The sequence below is a fragment of the Rattus norvegicus genome, chromosome 16 (assembly GCF_036323735.1).
Source record: "Rattus norvegicus strain BN/NHsdMcwi chromosome 16, GRCr8, whole genome shotgun sequence".
Taxonomy (NCBI): Eukaryota; Metazoa; Chordata; class Mammalia; order Rodentia; family Muridae; genus Rattus; species Rattus norvegicus.
Window position 1 is genome coordinate 29,367,516 of NC_086034.1, and position 15,931 is coordinate 29,383,446.

Consider the following 15,931-nt stretch of genomic DNA (forward strand, 5'->3'; position numbering starts at 1 on the left):
ATGCATTTAACATGTGTTGCTGGCTTGCTCCTAGCAACAGATCAAAGTTTCTGTTTCTCTGGAATGTGTAGTGACAGAGTTCTCTGGCATCTACAAGTGTGTCCCTGAAGGGAATGAATGGTTAATGGTGTCTCACTTCCTAACTTGTCCGGAGACACCAAGGGTATTTGTCCAAGACTTGGTTAAAGAGGGAAAGTCTTTGATTCTATCAATATGACTGTAACAGTAAAGGGCTCTACCAGGCCCAAGCAAGGCAAATACACTTTTTCCCTATAGCTAGGCCCCAAGGTCCATTCCCTTATTTGGCCACTGAGTGACTCCTGAGACAAAACATCAAGGTCCAATAATCAGGTCGTCACTTGCCTAATATATCCAATCTCTAATCAGGACTTACTAACTCACCCTAGCACAGGCTCCTTTTTGTTCTCCTTAAAAGCGGACTCCTAGCAGGTCACTTACCTTGACTCACAGTTATGGGGAACAGTAACCAGGATCCAGGGTCACCCTTGCCATCTAACCCTTAGCTATCATGCGTGAGTGCATCTCCATCCACATTGACCAGGCCAGTGTCCGGATTAGCAATACCTGCCGGGAACTCTACTGCCTGGAGTTCCAGTTCTATTCAGCCTGGTGGCCAAATACCAAGTGACAAGATCACTGAGGGAAGAGATGACCCCTTCAACATTTTCTTCAGTGGACAGGAGCTGCCAAGTATGTGCCCCAGGGAAGTGTTTGTAGACTTGGAACCCACGGTTATTGATGGAGTTCACACTGGTACCTACCACCAGCCCTTCTACCCTGAGCAGTTCATCACAGGCAAGGGAGATGCTGCCCATGGCCACTACACCACTGGCAAGGGGATCATTGACCTTGTCTTGGGCAGAATTTGCAAGGTGGCTGACCAGTGTACCAGTCTTCAGGGCTTCTTGGTTTTCTCCAGCTTTGGTGGGGGAACTGGCTCTGAATTCGCCTCCCTGCTGATGGAAAGAAATCCAAGCTGGAGTTCTCCATTTACGCAAGTCTTTCAGATTTCTACAGCTAGACTTGAGCCCTACAATTCTATCCTTACCACCCACACCACCCTGGAGTACTCTGATTGTATGGTAGAAAATGAGGCTATTTATGACATCTGTCATAGAAACCTTGACATTGAGCGCCCAGCCTGCGCTAAGCTTAACCATTTTATTAGCCAGATTGTGTCTTCCATCACTGTTTTCCAAGATTTGATGGTGTCATGAGTGTTGATCTGACAGAATTCCAGACCAACCTGGTATATTACCCTCTCATCCACTTCTCTCTGGCCACTTATGCCCTGTCATCTCTGCTGAGAAAGCCTACCATGAGCAAGCTTTCTGAGGCAGAGACCACCAATGCCTGCTTTGAACCAGCCAACCAGATAATGAAATGGCAAATACATGGTTTCCTGACTGCTGTACCATGGTGATATGGTTCCCAAAAATGTCAATGCTGCTATTGCCACCATCAAGACCAAGCACAACATCCAGTGGACTGGTACTCCATTGGCTTCAAGGTGGGTATTAGTTGCCAGCCTCCCATTGTGGTACCTGGCCAAGATCCAGAGAGCTGTGCACATGCTAAGCAACTCCACAGCCATTGCTGAGGCCTGGGCTCGCCTAGATCACAAGTTTGATCTGATGTATGCCAAGTGTGCCTTAATGCACTGGTATGTGGGTGAGGGCATGGAGGAGGGGGAGTTCTCTCAGGACTGTGAGGACATGGCTGCCCTAGAGGATTATGAGGAGGTTGGTGTGGATTCTGTGGAAGGTGAGGGTGAGGAAGGGGGAGAGACTAGTCCATCCTCCAGCCTCTGTATCGTGTCACACTCGGAACATCAGCTCCAGCATCAGCTTCAGACATTGACTCTGCCATTTCCAGTCTGTGGTCATTTCTTCTCCATGTGCACCTGTACGTTTTCCATGATGTCTCAAAGTAAAAGCTTTAAGAAAAGGAAGAAAAACCCAACTCCTGTAAAAAAACAAACAAACAAACAAACAAACAAAGCACCTGCTTGGTGTCTGGGTGTGTCCTGTATTGACACTGAGAGGCCAACCCCAACCCCAACCCCTTCAGTCAACCTTCAAACTGATTGACATCACATAGAGCACTCCTACCAAGGCTGGGTGTGGCAGCCTGTGCCTCCCAACCCACATCCTGTTGTTTTTATTCCAGTTGCTTCTCATCCATCAAAACTGTCCCAGTGAGTATTTAACTTGAGGTCCTACATACACTTTCTGAAATGCTTTCCTTTTTCTTTTTAAATGTGTGTGTGTGTGTGTGTGTGTGCGCTCTCGAGAGAGAGGGGGAGCATGTGTACATTCACGCATATGTGTGTATGTGTGTGTGCATACGAAGGGCAAAGGTCAACTTGGAGGAGTTAGCTCTCCCCTCCTGCCTTGGAGGTCCCAGGGATCAAACTCAGGTCATCAGGCTTGGCTGAAAGTACCTTTACCTACAGTGCCAACTCACCAGCCCATCTTTATTTATCTTCAGTTTATTCTAAGTTTAGCTTGGTGTTTCTGTGTGGCATCTGCAACTCTCTTCATTACATTAATAATTTATCTCATAAGATCTGCCTGGTCTTTCACAGAATATTTTCCTTCCTTCCTTCCTTCCTTCCTTCCTTCCTTCCTTCCTTCAGCTTTACCCACATTTTCACTTGTTTGTCTACTTATGTACATACTGTGCATACTGTATATACACTACAAGTTAAGATCCACATATGAAAAAGATATGCAATTTTTTTGTCTGAGTTTGGCTCACCTCAATTAATATAATACTTTCCAGATCCATCCAAATACTTTCCATAGCCTGCAGATTCCACTAATAGAAAAATTAATAAGGACAGCCAGGGAGTTCCTCACTGTGGAGAGATTGCAGAAAGCACTGAGAATATTCTGGAGGAAACAAAAGCCAAACTCAGCAAGCAGCAGCGAAGTCTGAAAGTTACCTGTTTCTGAAATCCTAATCATTCTGGCCAGGCTGTATCCTTAAACTTAACGAATTGACCACAGGCACATACGTCATGCCTATAAGCCCGGTGCACTCCTGCCCGTGGGTAGTGTTTGCTCGCTCCGGTCGTATATATTAGTGGTGTTTGCAGAAAGGTGTGGGATAGAAAGAGCAAACATATGAATGTGCACACCACTTCCTGGTTCCTTGACGATTCTTCAGACGGAAATGAGTTTTTAATTTATTTATTCTTTGCCTTGAGAGTACAGATTCACCTTGAAGGAGTCCTGCTTCGAAGCCGGCGAGATTAGTGAGTTTAGGACAATGAACTGGCTTGGTGAAGTCAGCATTTGCAGGACCTTGAAGAGAGCGAAAGTGAATGCTTACTAAGTGCGTAGCCTAGTCCCGACCCAGCACACGGAAGACGGTCTAACCAGCCGCACAGGCTCCGTGCTGGCTCCTCGAAGGACAGGAATGTTTCTGGTAAGTCTTTACAAGATTCCAGTTATTTTCTTTGCCTCGGATTGACACTCTTCTTTTTTACTTATTCATATTGACCGTTAAGGTGTTTTTCCCTTATCCAGATACAAGAGCCTACTGCCTGTGCCCTTCTGGGTGTTTTTCTCCTCAATATTTTAACTGTAAAAGAAATATGGCTCAAATGGAAGGACAGTGCGTGCTTTGTTAGAAATGCCTCCTGAAAGAGTTTTCCTTCTACTTTGCTAAGTTTCTCCTGCTCTTCCTGATTTTTTCCTCACCCAAGTTAGAAAATACATATTTTTATTTAACTTGTGAGCAGTTGGGCAAACTAAATTGAACTACAAACCTTTACTCAGTGCTTGTACTTTCTCACTGTAGAAAATAAAGTACTATGAAACAAGAAACAGTTACATGGAAAAATACTGAGGCATATAGGTAAATAAGGCCCTTCTTATTCAATATTACAATTAAAAGCAGATAAATGGTAGCATTCCCTCTTGACTATGTCTGTTACCTTTTATAACAAGCAGCTGATAAGAACTGGGGCTAATGTTATTTTTTTCCTTCATATTCAACCTAGAAATTTTAGGGTAGATGTGCAGGCATGTACATGTCTCCGAACTTAAAACAACATATCAGATTTGTACATTATGTGATAAGTGAGAAATTTTGTCTGCATCAGAACAGAATGGAAAAAATACATTTTAAACATTTTTAAAAGCTTTTTGGGATGCAATACTTAAAGTAAGTGTGGTGTGTGTGTGTGTGTCTGTGTGTGTGTGTCTGTGTGTGTGTGTCTGTGTGTGTGTGGGTGTGTGTGTACACTGATAATGTTATTTTTTGTTACCTAGAAGTCTAGCCTAGGGTTAGTTATTTAGGCCTTCGGGAGCAATACCTTTCTGTTCCCAATATTTCATTTTGAAAATTGTTTAAGCATGGAGAAAAATGAGATGACTGCGCCAAGACTGTGATTAGCACGCTGCTGTGTTAGCTGCCCCGCTTGCTGTCCCCACCCATCCACCTCCGTGTCCTTTGCTTTATCTTCATTGTTTCTATGATGTATTATAAAGTTAATGACCTCAGTAAACTTAAGACTAAACATTTACAAAGATATATCACCAGAGTTCATCATATTACCTTTCTCCTGGGATAAAAGTTCATGCCCAGTGACATTAGACAGGAGACATGGTGAGTGTGTCTGGAAGGAGTTTGGGGGGGTGGGGGATGGAGAGGTATGATCAAAATATCTATAAAATTCTCAAAGAAGAAATTGTTAAAGGCCCTTCAAAAAACTCATGTCTAGCCAGGCATAGTGGTATACACCTTTAATTCCAACACTCAGGAGGCCAAGAGCAATAGTTCTCTGAGTTTGAGGCCAACCTGGTGTATATGGTAGTACCCTGCTCCCCCCACCCAAATCAACTCATGCCCATTTTAATGCACAAACATTTAATGTGGCAACTGGCGTTTTGACCAATACATCACAAACTCATGTCAAGACATAGAATATCACTCTCATTCTGTATCTAGAAAGTTCTTCATTCTCCTATCCAGTCAGTCATTATTCGTCCCCGCAGTGGCAAACACTGTTTTCTTCATCACTGTGCTCACACACATGGCATTTTAAAGACTTGTGTGGTATCTGTATTTCTTTCTTTTTTATTGTTGACTGGTATTCCATTGTGTGAATACACGGTACTCTATAAGTGAATTTTCTGGTTGATAGGCTGAGTCTAATTCAGTTTTGCCTAGTATGAGTAAGCCTGTTGTGAATCCATGCAAGGGTTTCTCTGATGTGTTTTCAGCCTCTTGTGTAAATATATAGAAATAGAATTGCTAGGCTCTATGGTCACTGTCATTTTAATTATATAAGACACTTTGTATAAGATTAACACCCTCAAAAGCATGGTTTGAAGCCAAGCATAGTAGCACACACCTTTAATCAGGTGGGGTTGATCTCTGTGAGTTTGAAGCCAGCCTGGTCTACAGTGAGATTCAGACCAGTCAGGGCTACATAGGTAAGCCCTGTGTAAAAACAATAACAACAACAGAAAAAATAATAATAATTTTAAAAAACAGCTAGTAATTGAGGTTCAGGACACAGTATATGTAGAATACTTTTGTCACTAAAGCTATTAAAAACGTAAACGAACAATTTCACCTTAGAAGCTACAGGTAACAAACAGTGTAATGGCTGCCTCTCCTTCACATAACTCCATCATTAAGCTGCTATCATTACCACGAAACAATCACTTGCAATCTACTTGTGAACTTTAGTAGGGCTTATCACATCAGTTTACAAAGCTAGTCAAAATGTGGATGTCCTTTGGAACTTAGCAATCCAGTCTTAACACCCTGATATGCACACTACGAGGAGCCATGGGTAATTCTCATACCTGTATAATTTGTAGCTACAAGGAGTTGGGTCAGTACAGACTCTGTCACCCAGCAATGCAGAGTGCAGGAGGTTGGCTGCACATCAAACTCAAGACTCAATTTAATGTCTATTCCTTTGCTTTGGCTCTGTCCCCCCAACCCCCACTCCATGCCACCATTTCCAGGGTTTTAGAAAGTAGTGTCTACAGAAGGAACAAAGCTACACCCCTTCTTCAGACCCTGCACCACTCCTGACAGTCACAGACAGTTGGACACAGGTCAGGAAGTCATCAGACGAGAGATTCAGAAGCACTCATGAGGCAGAGAACCAAGTAGATCTCTGTGACTTTGAAACCAGCTAGGTCTACACAGCAAATTACAAGCCAGCCATCTGTATACAGTGGGACCTTGGCTCAAAGGAAAAAAAGTTTAGGGCACTCCAACATCAACCTGGACTCTGGGTCCTGGTCTAACATCCTGAATAAATGGTGCTTCTGAACCAGGTGTGGTCCTGTGCTTGTCCTGTCTTTAACAGCTGTCTGATTCAACTAAGATACGTGAATGAATGCCTAGTTTCATCAAAATGACCAAATATACACATTCAACAACTCTTAAAGAGAGCCAGGCCCAGTAGTCCACACTGAATCCTAGCATTCCAGATGGAGGATTTCTGTGAGTTTACAGTCAGCCTGCCTTAAAACAGCCAAATAAAAAGTGCCAAGGAGGTAGAGGCAGGAGGATCCGAAGTCCAAGAGCATTTTATATACAAATTCAAGGCTAGCCTGGGCTAGAAGATAAAAAGCATGTCTTCATGTGTGGTACACAATTCACCTCAGTCCTATCAAACTATAGAGCACAGAAGCTGCTGGGCTCTGGAGAGAGATGATTCTATCCTGTCAGAAGAATGGCCACTTTGAGGGTTGGAGAGATGGCTCAGTACCTAAGAGCACTCACTCTTCTTCCAATCGTCCCGAGTTCAATTCTCTACATCCACAGTTCACAATTGTCTGATATCTTCTTCTCATATGCAAATGTATATGCAAACAAAAAATATATATTAATAATGTATAATGCATGTGATGTTAATACCATGTTATGTATTATATAACATACATTACTGATATTTTATATTAACATTATATATTTATTTATATATTAATTTTTTTAAATGACCTCTCCGAAAAGTTTGCAAAAGGAAATTTCTGCAGGTCCCTGCTTTCATGCTCAAGTCTGAACTCAAATGACTCAAAAGACCATGAAGGGCAACTATTTTTCAGTCACAGAAGGAGTCTAATGATTTCGCTTAGAGTACGACTGGTACCTAGAGTAAAGGCTTTTTTGTTTGTTTGTTTGTTTGTTTGTTTGTTTTTAAATAACGTTACTATTCCCAGCATGGACAGGAGTACAGAGGGCATATGCTTAGGAAAGAAAACCATAGAGGTCTAGGGCTGTTCACCTTGGAGAATTGTGACTTGCTAATGGTTCTTTCAACCATACAAATGTCTACTGCCTGAAGACTTTTGTGAGAACAGCCAGCGAGACACACAAACACTTGTGTGATTTTTTTAATTCTTCTAAGTTTTTATTTTCCAGGATTCTCAAACAATTATTTCATCTCTTATAACTACAAATAATTTGAAAAGGCAGGTTTAAAACAAAACAAAAACAAAAAAAACTATATCGATGCAGGAGTTGATATTAAACGGAAACAGCCGAGTGTGCTGGCACAGCCCTGAAGCCCATTGCTCGGGGTGGCTCAACGCTAGGCCAGCCAGCTGCACACAGAGACTCTGTCTCAAAAGAAAAAAATCTATTAATAAGTAAATAAACCGAAAAGTCAGGATACTCTGTAAAATTTTGTTAGGCAAGGTGGCAAAGGCCTGGATTCCCAGTACTTAAGAGGCAGGAGGATGGCAAGTTCTAGACAGGCCTACATGAGAGAGACAGAGAGACAGACAGAGAGATTGACAGGTCTCATGCCTGTAAATCAGCACTTGGAAGACTGAGGCAGAAAAACTGAGGTAAGTTTGTATCCCATCCAGACTAACAGTATGTTTAAGGCCAACCTGGTATGCAATGTGAGATCCTGTCTTAGTAATTAATAAATAATAATAATAGTAATAATAATAAGTTGGAACAAAAACACAATATGTACATAGGTGAGAATACTCTCTTTTTTTTCATTCTTTTTTATTTTTGAGACAGGGCCCTGTCATAATGTAGCCCTGGCTACAACTATATACAACTCAGTATTAGTCCAGACTAGTCTCGAACTCATAGAAATCATTCTGCCTGTCTCCCAAGTCTGGGACTAAAAGTGTGTGCCATCAAACCTAGCCTGTTACTTTCAAAATGACCACGTAGGGGGCTGGAGAGACAACACAGTCCTTAGAACGCCTTACAGAGAACCTGAAGTTTTCTAGCACAACTGCCTATGACTCCAACTCCAGGAGGTATGACTCCCTCTTCTGGCCTCCAGGACACTTACAGCCACATGCACACATGGACAGACACACACATACACACACACACACACACACACACACACACACACACACACAAATACATACACTAAAACATGTCTTTAAAACTTGAGTAAGCAGAGCTGAAGAAATTACTCGGTGATTACAAACACCCGTTGCTCTTGTAGAAGACCTAGTTTGGTTTTGGGACCCCTGTCAGGTAACTTACCAATGTCTGTAATTTCAGCTCTAGGGGACTGTGCAGGTCCCAGCAGGCAGGCATCAATGTAGGCAGTGATCCAAAAAGAGATAAGAAGGAAAACTCAGTACTTGGTCAACCTGGATCAAAGCAGGAAGTCTAATGCCAAGTGGTTTATTCTCAATGTATATAAGCCCAGTATAACGGGGGGAGAAGGCGGTTCCTGGTGTAAACCAGTTGCTGGTGCATAAGAAGTGTAATTACATTGAAACTCAATCAGGGAACTTGTCACTTCTTTCAGGAAGATGGGTTCTTGAGATATGCTACCTGTACATGCTTAAGGACCCTGGAGTCTGCTCTGGACTCAGTCATATAGATATAGCCTCTGGCTGTAAGAGTCATATAGATGACTAGGTATCTCGGGTGCTGGTTGTGGGAGCTTGCTATAGCCTGGCCCAGCAGATAACATAGATGTCAGGCTAATAATCACCCCCACTTCTAAGTTTTCACGATAGGAGAATAGGGTTTTCATCTTTCCCACTGGAAAGACAAGCCTGGGTGCTTAACATTCCTGATTTCTCTGGAGATCTGTGAGCACAAGGACCTGCAGGCTATGCTCACAACATGGGACCCAATTCCCTCTTCTAAACTCTGTGGTACCCATGGAGACACAGACACATACACACATATGTCAGAGCATGGAGAAACACATCAATTAATTAATTAATCAATCATGTAGACTAAACATGACTGCACACTTATGGTCCCAGCAATCAGAAGACAGAGGCCAAAAGATGAGGAAGTCAAGTTCATCCTTGGCTTGGTTTTATCGTAGGCTGGCTCAAAGCTAACCTGAGCGATATGATGCCCTGTCTCAAAACAAAAGTAATAAAAACAAATACACACACATACACCAAGGGAAAATTCATGGAGCTAAAAGAAAATTTTAAAATGGACCAAATACAAATTGAGACTAAATTTAAAAGAATCTTTTAAAGTGCAAATCTGCAATTCTTGGCAGGCACAGGAAGAGAAATGAATGCCAATGACTGTGTTTATTGAGACCTACCAAATGTCAGGCACCATTCAACATGTCTCATTTCACATGATCCTCCCTAGAACTCCAAAAACTGACATTCTAAATTTCCTGAGTAAACAAACCCACTAATAACAGTGTATGTTGTTCCTATAGGACAGAGAATCTTGTTCCAAGCAATGTTTTCAGCATAACCAAAGTCAAGGCAAAAAAAATGCTTTCTCATTAAGCACGTGGGCGTATATGTAGAGAAAAACATCAAGCAGTGCCCCTCAAATACGTACGATTTTTATATGTAATTATACTTCAATAGAGCCAGAAAAAATCTTGTGGGTGGTATAAATCTCAAAAAAAAATCTTCTGAAGTTATGGAATAAGAGAATACAGAAAGAGCTTACATGGGTAGGATAGGTGGTTTTCAGCCTAGGGACATGAAATTAAGTGGCTATAAAGACTCTGCATAATGCTGACACATGCCTTTAATCCCAGCACTCAGGAGGCAGCAGGGAGGGGTCAGATCTCTGAGTTTCAGGCCTACCAGGCCTATAAAGCAAGTTCCAAGACACAGGGCTACACAGAAAAACCTGGGGCTGGGGATTTAGCTCAGTGGTAGAGCGCTTACCTAGGAAGCGCAAGGCCCTGGGTTCGGTCCCCAGCTCCGAAAAAAAAAAAAAAAAAAAAGAACCAAAAAAGAAAAACCTACACAAAAAAAAAAATAAATGATAAATAAATAAATAAATAAATAAATAAATAAATAAATAAATAATAAAAATATTCTAGGGATTAGAGAGTTAGGTTGGCACTTAAAAGAATATATTGCTCTTGTAGAGGGCTCAAGTTTGAATGCCATAACTCATGCAGGTTAACTCCTGGGGGATCTGACACTGGCCTTTACCAGCACCTGAATGTACTCACATGCAGACATGCACAAATATACATGTGTTGTAGCTAGCATTAGTATTGCAGTGATAAAACACCATGATCGAAACAACTCAGGAAAGAAAAGGCTATTACACTTCCACACCCACATCACAGTCCCACCTCAAAGGAAGTCCAGGTAGAAACCAAAGCAAAGAGCATTAAGGAGTGCTGCTTACTGGCATGCTGCCCTTGGCTTGCTTAGCTGCCTTCCTTATACAGCCAAAGCCCACCCGCCCAGGGATGTCACTGCCTATGGTAAGTTAGCCCCTTCTTCATTAATTAGCAATAAGGAAATGTCCTCTGGGCATTCTGGTCCACACTATCCCCAGTGTCAGAAGGATTTCTGAGTTCAAGGCCAACCACATCTATACAGTGAGTCCTTGCCCCCTCCACAAAAAAAGATGGAAAGAAAGAAAAGAAAATACCCTTATAGACATGCCTAACAAAGATAATCCCACAATAGTTAATATTCTCATCTTCCTAGGTGTGTCAAGTTAACAACAAAACTGACCAAGACACGAGCAATTTCAGTACTAAGGGATCCGGTGCTGTCTTAATTAGGATTGCTATTGCTATGGTGAAAACACCGTGACCAAAAGTACGCTTCCATATCACTGCTCACAATGGAAGTGCATCAAGGCAGGAACATGGAGACAGGAGCTGATGGAGAGGCCATTCACGGGTGCTGCTTACTGCTTGCTCCTCATGGTTTGCTCTGCCTGCTTTCCTATAGAACCTGGAGCCACCAGACCAGGGATAGCACCACCCACAATGGGCTGGGCCTTTAACCACCAATCACTCATGAAGAAAATGTGCTATCTATCGTCTTGCCAACAGTTCACTCTTACGGAGGCATTTCCTTAATTGAGATTTCCTCCTCTCTGATGTTTTTAGCTCGTATATATCTGAGCAGGCAAACCACAAATACATATAAATAATTTTTTTAATTAGAAAAAATGGAGGTTAAGGTATAGATCCTAGTCGGTAGAGTACTGGCTTAATATGCACAAAGCTTAGGGTTAATTTCTAACACTGCATCATAAACCTGGCACAAGAAAGCACACCTGCGATCACTCCAGAAGGAGAGCAGTGTAAGTTCAAAAGCTCCCTCAGATACGCAGCAAGTTCAAGACCAGCCTGTGATATCTGAAAAAGTAAACTGGGGGCTAAAGAGATATCTCTGTGGTTAAGAGACTGTTTTGGGTTCATAGCAACTCACGGCCACTTGAAACTCCAGTTCCATGGGATCAGATGCCCCTTGCTGGCCTCTGCAGCTACCAGGAGAGTACAAGGTGTGCAAACATGCACCCTCACATACCAATAATGGTGGTGGTGGTGGTGGTGGTGGTGGTGGTGGTGGTGGTGGTGGTGGTGGTGGTAACAATTTAATGGACATTTATGAGACTTTATTGGGAATCAGACTACAGACATAAAGAGAAACTAAACTTCAGGAGATCCTCAGCTGGGATATTTTGGAGTCTAGTCAACGTGACCCAAGGTGCTGTTTTCCCTGACTTTAATGGGTTTGCTTTACTTCACGTACAGTAAGAAATAAACGACAGAAAGCTTGTTAAAGTCACTGTCTTCATGAGAAAGTAATTTCTACCTCCATACTCGGGAGCCAAGTGGAATTAGCTGCTTAGAGGGAGATTTCTGCTCACCTGAAGAAAGTACCTGACAAGCAGGATCATGTGGGTATCAGCGATTCGCATCTGCTGGTGATGAGTCCTGGCAATGGTCACTAGGGAAATTCCAGCACAAGGAGTGGAGCATATTGATTTGATAAAATCTTTAAGGCGAGAGTCAATGATTGTCTGGCATTGGAGATATTGTGTATTGTGAAATTACACAATATGGCATTGGAGATATTGTGTATTGTATAATGCGTTAGTGCCAGTCTCTGCTTTAACTGAGGTCTGTGGGAATATCTGTGCACAATGCGACTTCCTTCCTAAGACCCTTGAAGATGAGGAAGAGAGCTGGGCAGTGGGAGGCAGGAGCAGGCAGAGGACAGCCAGGGCTACACAGAGAAGCCTTGTCTCAAAAAGAGAAAGAGAAAAGCTGGGGGCAGGGAGGAGGGAAGAAAAAAGAAAGGGAGGGAGGGAGGGAGAGAGACAGAGACAGAGACAGAGAGAGAAGGTAGTGTCACATGGGATTGGGGGCAAGGGTGTTTGTCATTTTCTGATGTAGCCAACCGTTAGAATTCCAATACCAAAAGTATTCCTTAGTAACCAGAAAGTTTACTTGTTTGCTCTGTGTTGTGAATGACCCCTTTGTTTGAACTCTTTTAGATGTTTTCTCTGGGTAAAGGCATTCATTTTACCAGGGACGCCAGCTCTCAGTGCAAATACACAGCACTCACACAAGGAAGGACAAGAAGGGACTGTTTGTTCCCCCATAGACCCCAAGCCATCCTTATGGTGCCACTCAAGGACGGCTTGCCACAGAAAAGAAGAGTACAGAGTGCCAGAGAGAAAAGATATACATCCCTCTGACAAGAGGACAAGAGAGGGAAGGAGAGCCAGCCCCTCCTGGCATACCACCAGTACTGTTGAGACTGTGAAGCCATTTCCAAAATGTATGTCCCATCCTCTGGCTGAGCTGTTAACATGCCATAGAGCATCTGATCTTGCTGGCATTTCTGAACATATCTGCAACACACATTTCCATCCCCACGAAATTCAGATAGTCACACTGAGCTGCATGTCCGTGAGCTTCTTTCATTAGTGACCAATCAAATCAATGAATACTCAGAAACTTTCATCATAGGCTGGAGTGTGTGCTCCAGAGTTGCACACATCAAGTACCAAGGCCTTGCAGACCTTTAACCACAGCACCAGGGAATGGAAGCAGGACCGTCAGAAGTTCAAGGTCATGCTCCATACATACATACATAGAAAGCTTGAGGGCCGCCTGGGCTACATAAGACACTGTCTCAAAAAAAGAAGAGACAGAGAAAGAAATTTTTACTACACAGAAGTCATCTTTTTTCCTAAGCCCTTCCAACATGGAGGTGACCGCCAGAGGGCCGTTTGTGGACCTTTAGTTCATGGGGCCATACAGACGAACAACAAAACTCAGTGGGTCATAAAGGTGATTATCAGTTCGAAAGCGGATTCAAGTAAGGTAGTGGAGAAGTTGGTTTGGTTTGTCAGGCATTCTCGTAGCCCAAGCTTGTCTTCTATTACTAAATAGGACTCACAGGTAGCCCTTCCTCTTAAGAGAAGCTGGAGAGAACTCACAGTTCATTTCTGCATCAAGTACCCTGATTTGCAAACTGTGTAAAAGCACATGTTTCTCTAGTAAGTAAGGAGGCTGAAGGGATGGGCTCACGGGGTCTGACCCGTAATACTGCTTCGCTTTCGTGTGAAGTTTCCTTGCTGTTTTGCAAAAAAGAAAACGTAAAAATAAAATAACCACAGAACCATTGTATGGGGTACACAATCCAGGAAAAAAAGCCACTGTTTTCCAGATGTTCCTGTAAGAATTTCAAAGGTGGGGAAAAGTAAGGAAACACCAGAAGTGTGTGTGTGTGTGTGTGTGTGTGTGTGTGTGTGTGTGTGTATGTGTGTGTGTTGTCTCTGTATAGTGTGTGTATACAGTGTGTGGTGAGTGTGTATATGTTGTGTATATGTAGGTGGTGTGTTTATGTGTATATATGTATGGCATATGTGTGTGATGTGTTATGTATTTTATGTGTCCCTATGGTTTGTATATGGCAGTGGTGTGTATGAGTGTGATATGAGTGTATGGTATATTTTATTGTGTGTATCTGGAATGTATTTGTGGTCTGTGGAGTGTGTGAGTATATGTGTGTATGTGGTATGTGTTTATGTATGTGAATGTGTTATATGTATGTAGTATGTGTATGCAATATGTGGTATGTATGATGTTTATACAGTATGTAGTATGTGTTTATGTATGTGCATGTGGTATATGTATGTAGTGTGTGTGTGTGATAGGTGTATGTATGTGTATATGGTGGATATGTATATATGTGTGCATGCATAGTATCTGTGATGTGTTTATTGCATGTATGTGGAATGTATATGTGGTGTGTGGAATGTGAGCATATATGTGTAAGATATGTATTTATGTATGTGTATGTGGCATATGTTCATGGTGTATATGGTATATGTAGTATATATATGGTATATATGTGTGTATGTGGTATATGAGTATGTGATCTGTGTGATATATGTTCATTGTGTATATACGGAATGTTCATGTGATGATGTATGTGTGTTTATGTATGTGGTGTGGGAGATGTGTGTGGGTGTTGTGGTATGTGTCTATGTGTGTATAAGGTATGTGTATGTGAGGTGTGTGTGTGTAAACACAGTGGAAACTGAGCCCTGGACAGCATGTATGCTAACCATACATTCTACCACTGAACTGTACCCCACCCCCAGCCTGAAGACAATACATGTTGACTAGTTTTCACGTCCAGATGATGGTGGTAAAAGCTTTTGTGGAATTAAGGTCATGGTTGTAGAGTGCCTGCTCATGGGCTCTTTGCCCCCAAAACCTCCGACAGACGAGACATAACTAGGTTCCTCAGTGGACAATATCATGTCCTGTGTCTTTTCACCCAGCTTTCCGCTGAAAAGGGAAAAGGTGCTACTTTTGTTTATTGTTGCTATAATGACAGCCTGGGAGATGCTGGTGTAGAAAGAGCTCGCCATTTGTGGCCTATGTCCAGAAAACACGCATGGTTAGCTCCATCCCGGCCGCCTACACTAGCATCAGTGTTTCACCTGAGGACACAGCTCCACCTGCTGTAAGCACCCGTGCAGCAGACGCAAGGCTCAACCCCCTGGCTACTCAGGGAACAAAATCAATAGACAAATAGAATGCTACATCAGCCCAGGCATGGACGCACATATCCTAGCACTGGGAAGGCTGGGACAGGACAAACACAAGTTCAAGGCCCCCTGGCCTATATGACATGACCCTGACTCAAAACAAACAGCTAATGTGGGTTTTTATTTTGTTCTTGTTTCAGTTTTTTGTTTGTTTGTTTGTTTGTTTACTTTGAAACAGGGTTTCGCTCTGTTGCCCAGGCTGGCCTGGAACTTAAAGAGATCCACAGCCTCTGTCTCCTGAGAGCTAGGATTAAAGCCGTGCACCACCACAGTTAGCAAACAAGAGTGTTATTTCAAGCATGGAAGGAAGCTGGAGGATCTGTCAGGTCATTTTACACAAGCATGTGGTACCTACCACACTGGCAATAATGCAGCCTCCCTGAATTCAATCCTTCAGTGGCTTCCGTCTCTAACCGTCTGCACACAGAGGCCAGCAGGTGGCGCCATACCTCTTTTCTTGCCTCCTTTGTTTTCCTGGATCTTGGCAATAAAAATCTGTTCTGATTTCTGGGACTCCGTGGCAGGATTCATAATCTTCACAGTCCTTAAGAAACAGATGTGATAGTTCTCTAAGTCCTAGACAGAGCATTCAGACAACAAAAGGAGGTCAAGGGGATACAGA

General features: G+C 42.7%; 1 pseudogene; it reads left to right on the forward strand.

Annotated features, from left to right (window-relative positions):
- The first annotated feature begins 529 nt into the window (after positions 1 to 529).
- Tuba1b-ps7 (tubulin, alpha 1B, pseudogene 7) lies at positions 530 to 3,360 on the forward strand (annotated as a pseudogene).
- The last annotated feature ends 12,571 nt before the right edge of the window (positions 3,361 to 15,931 follow it).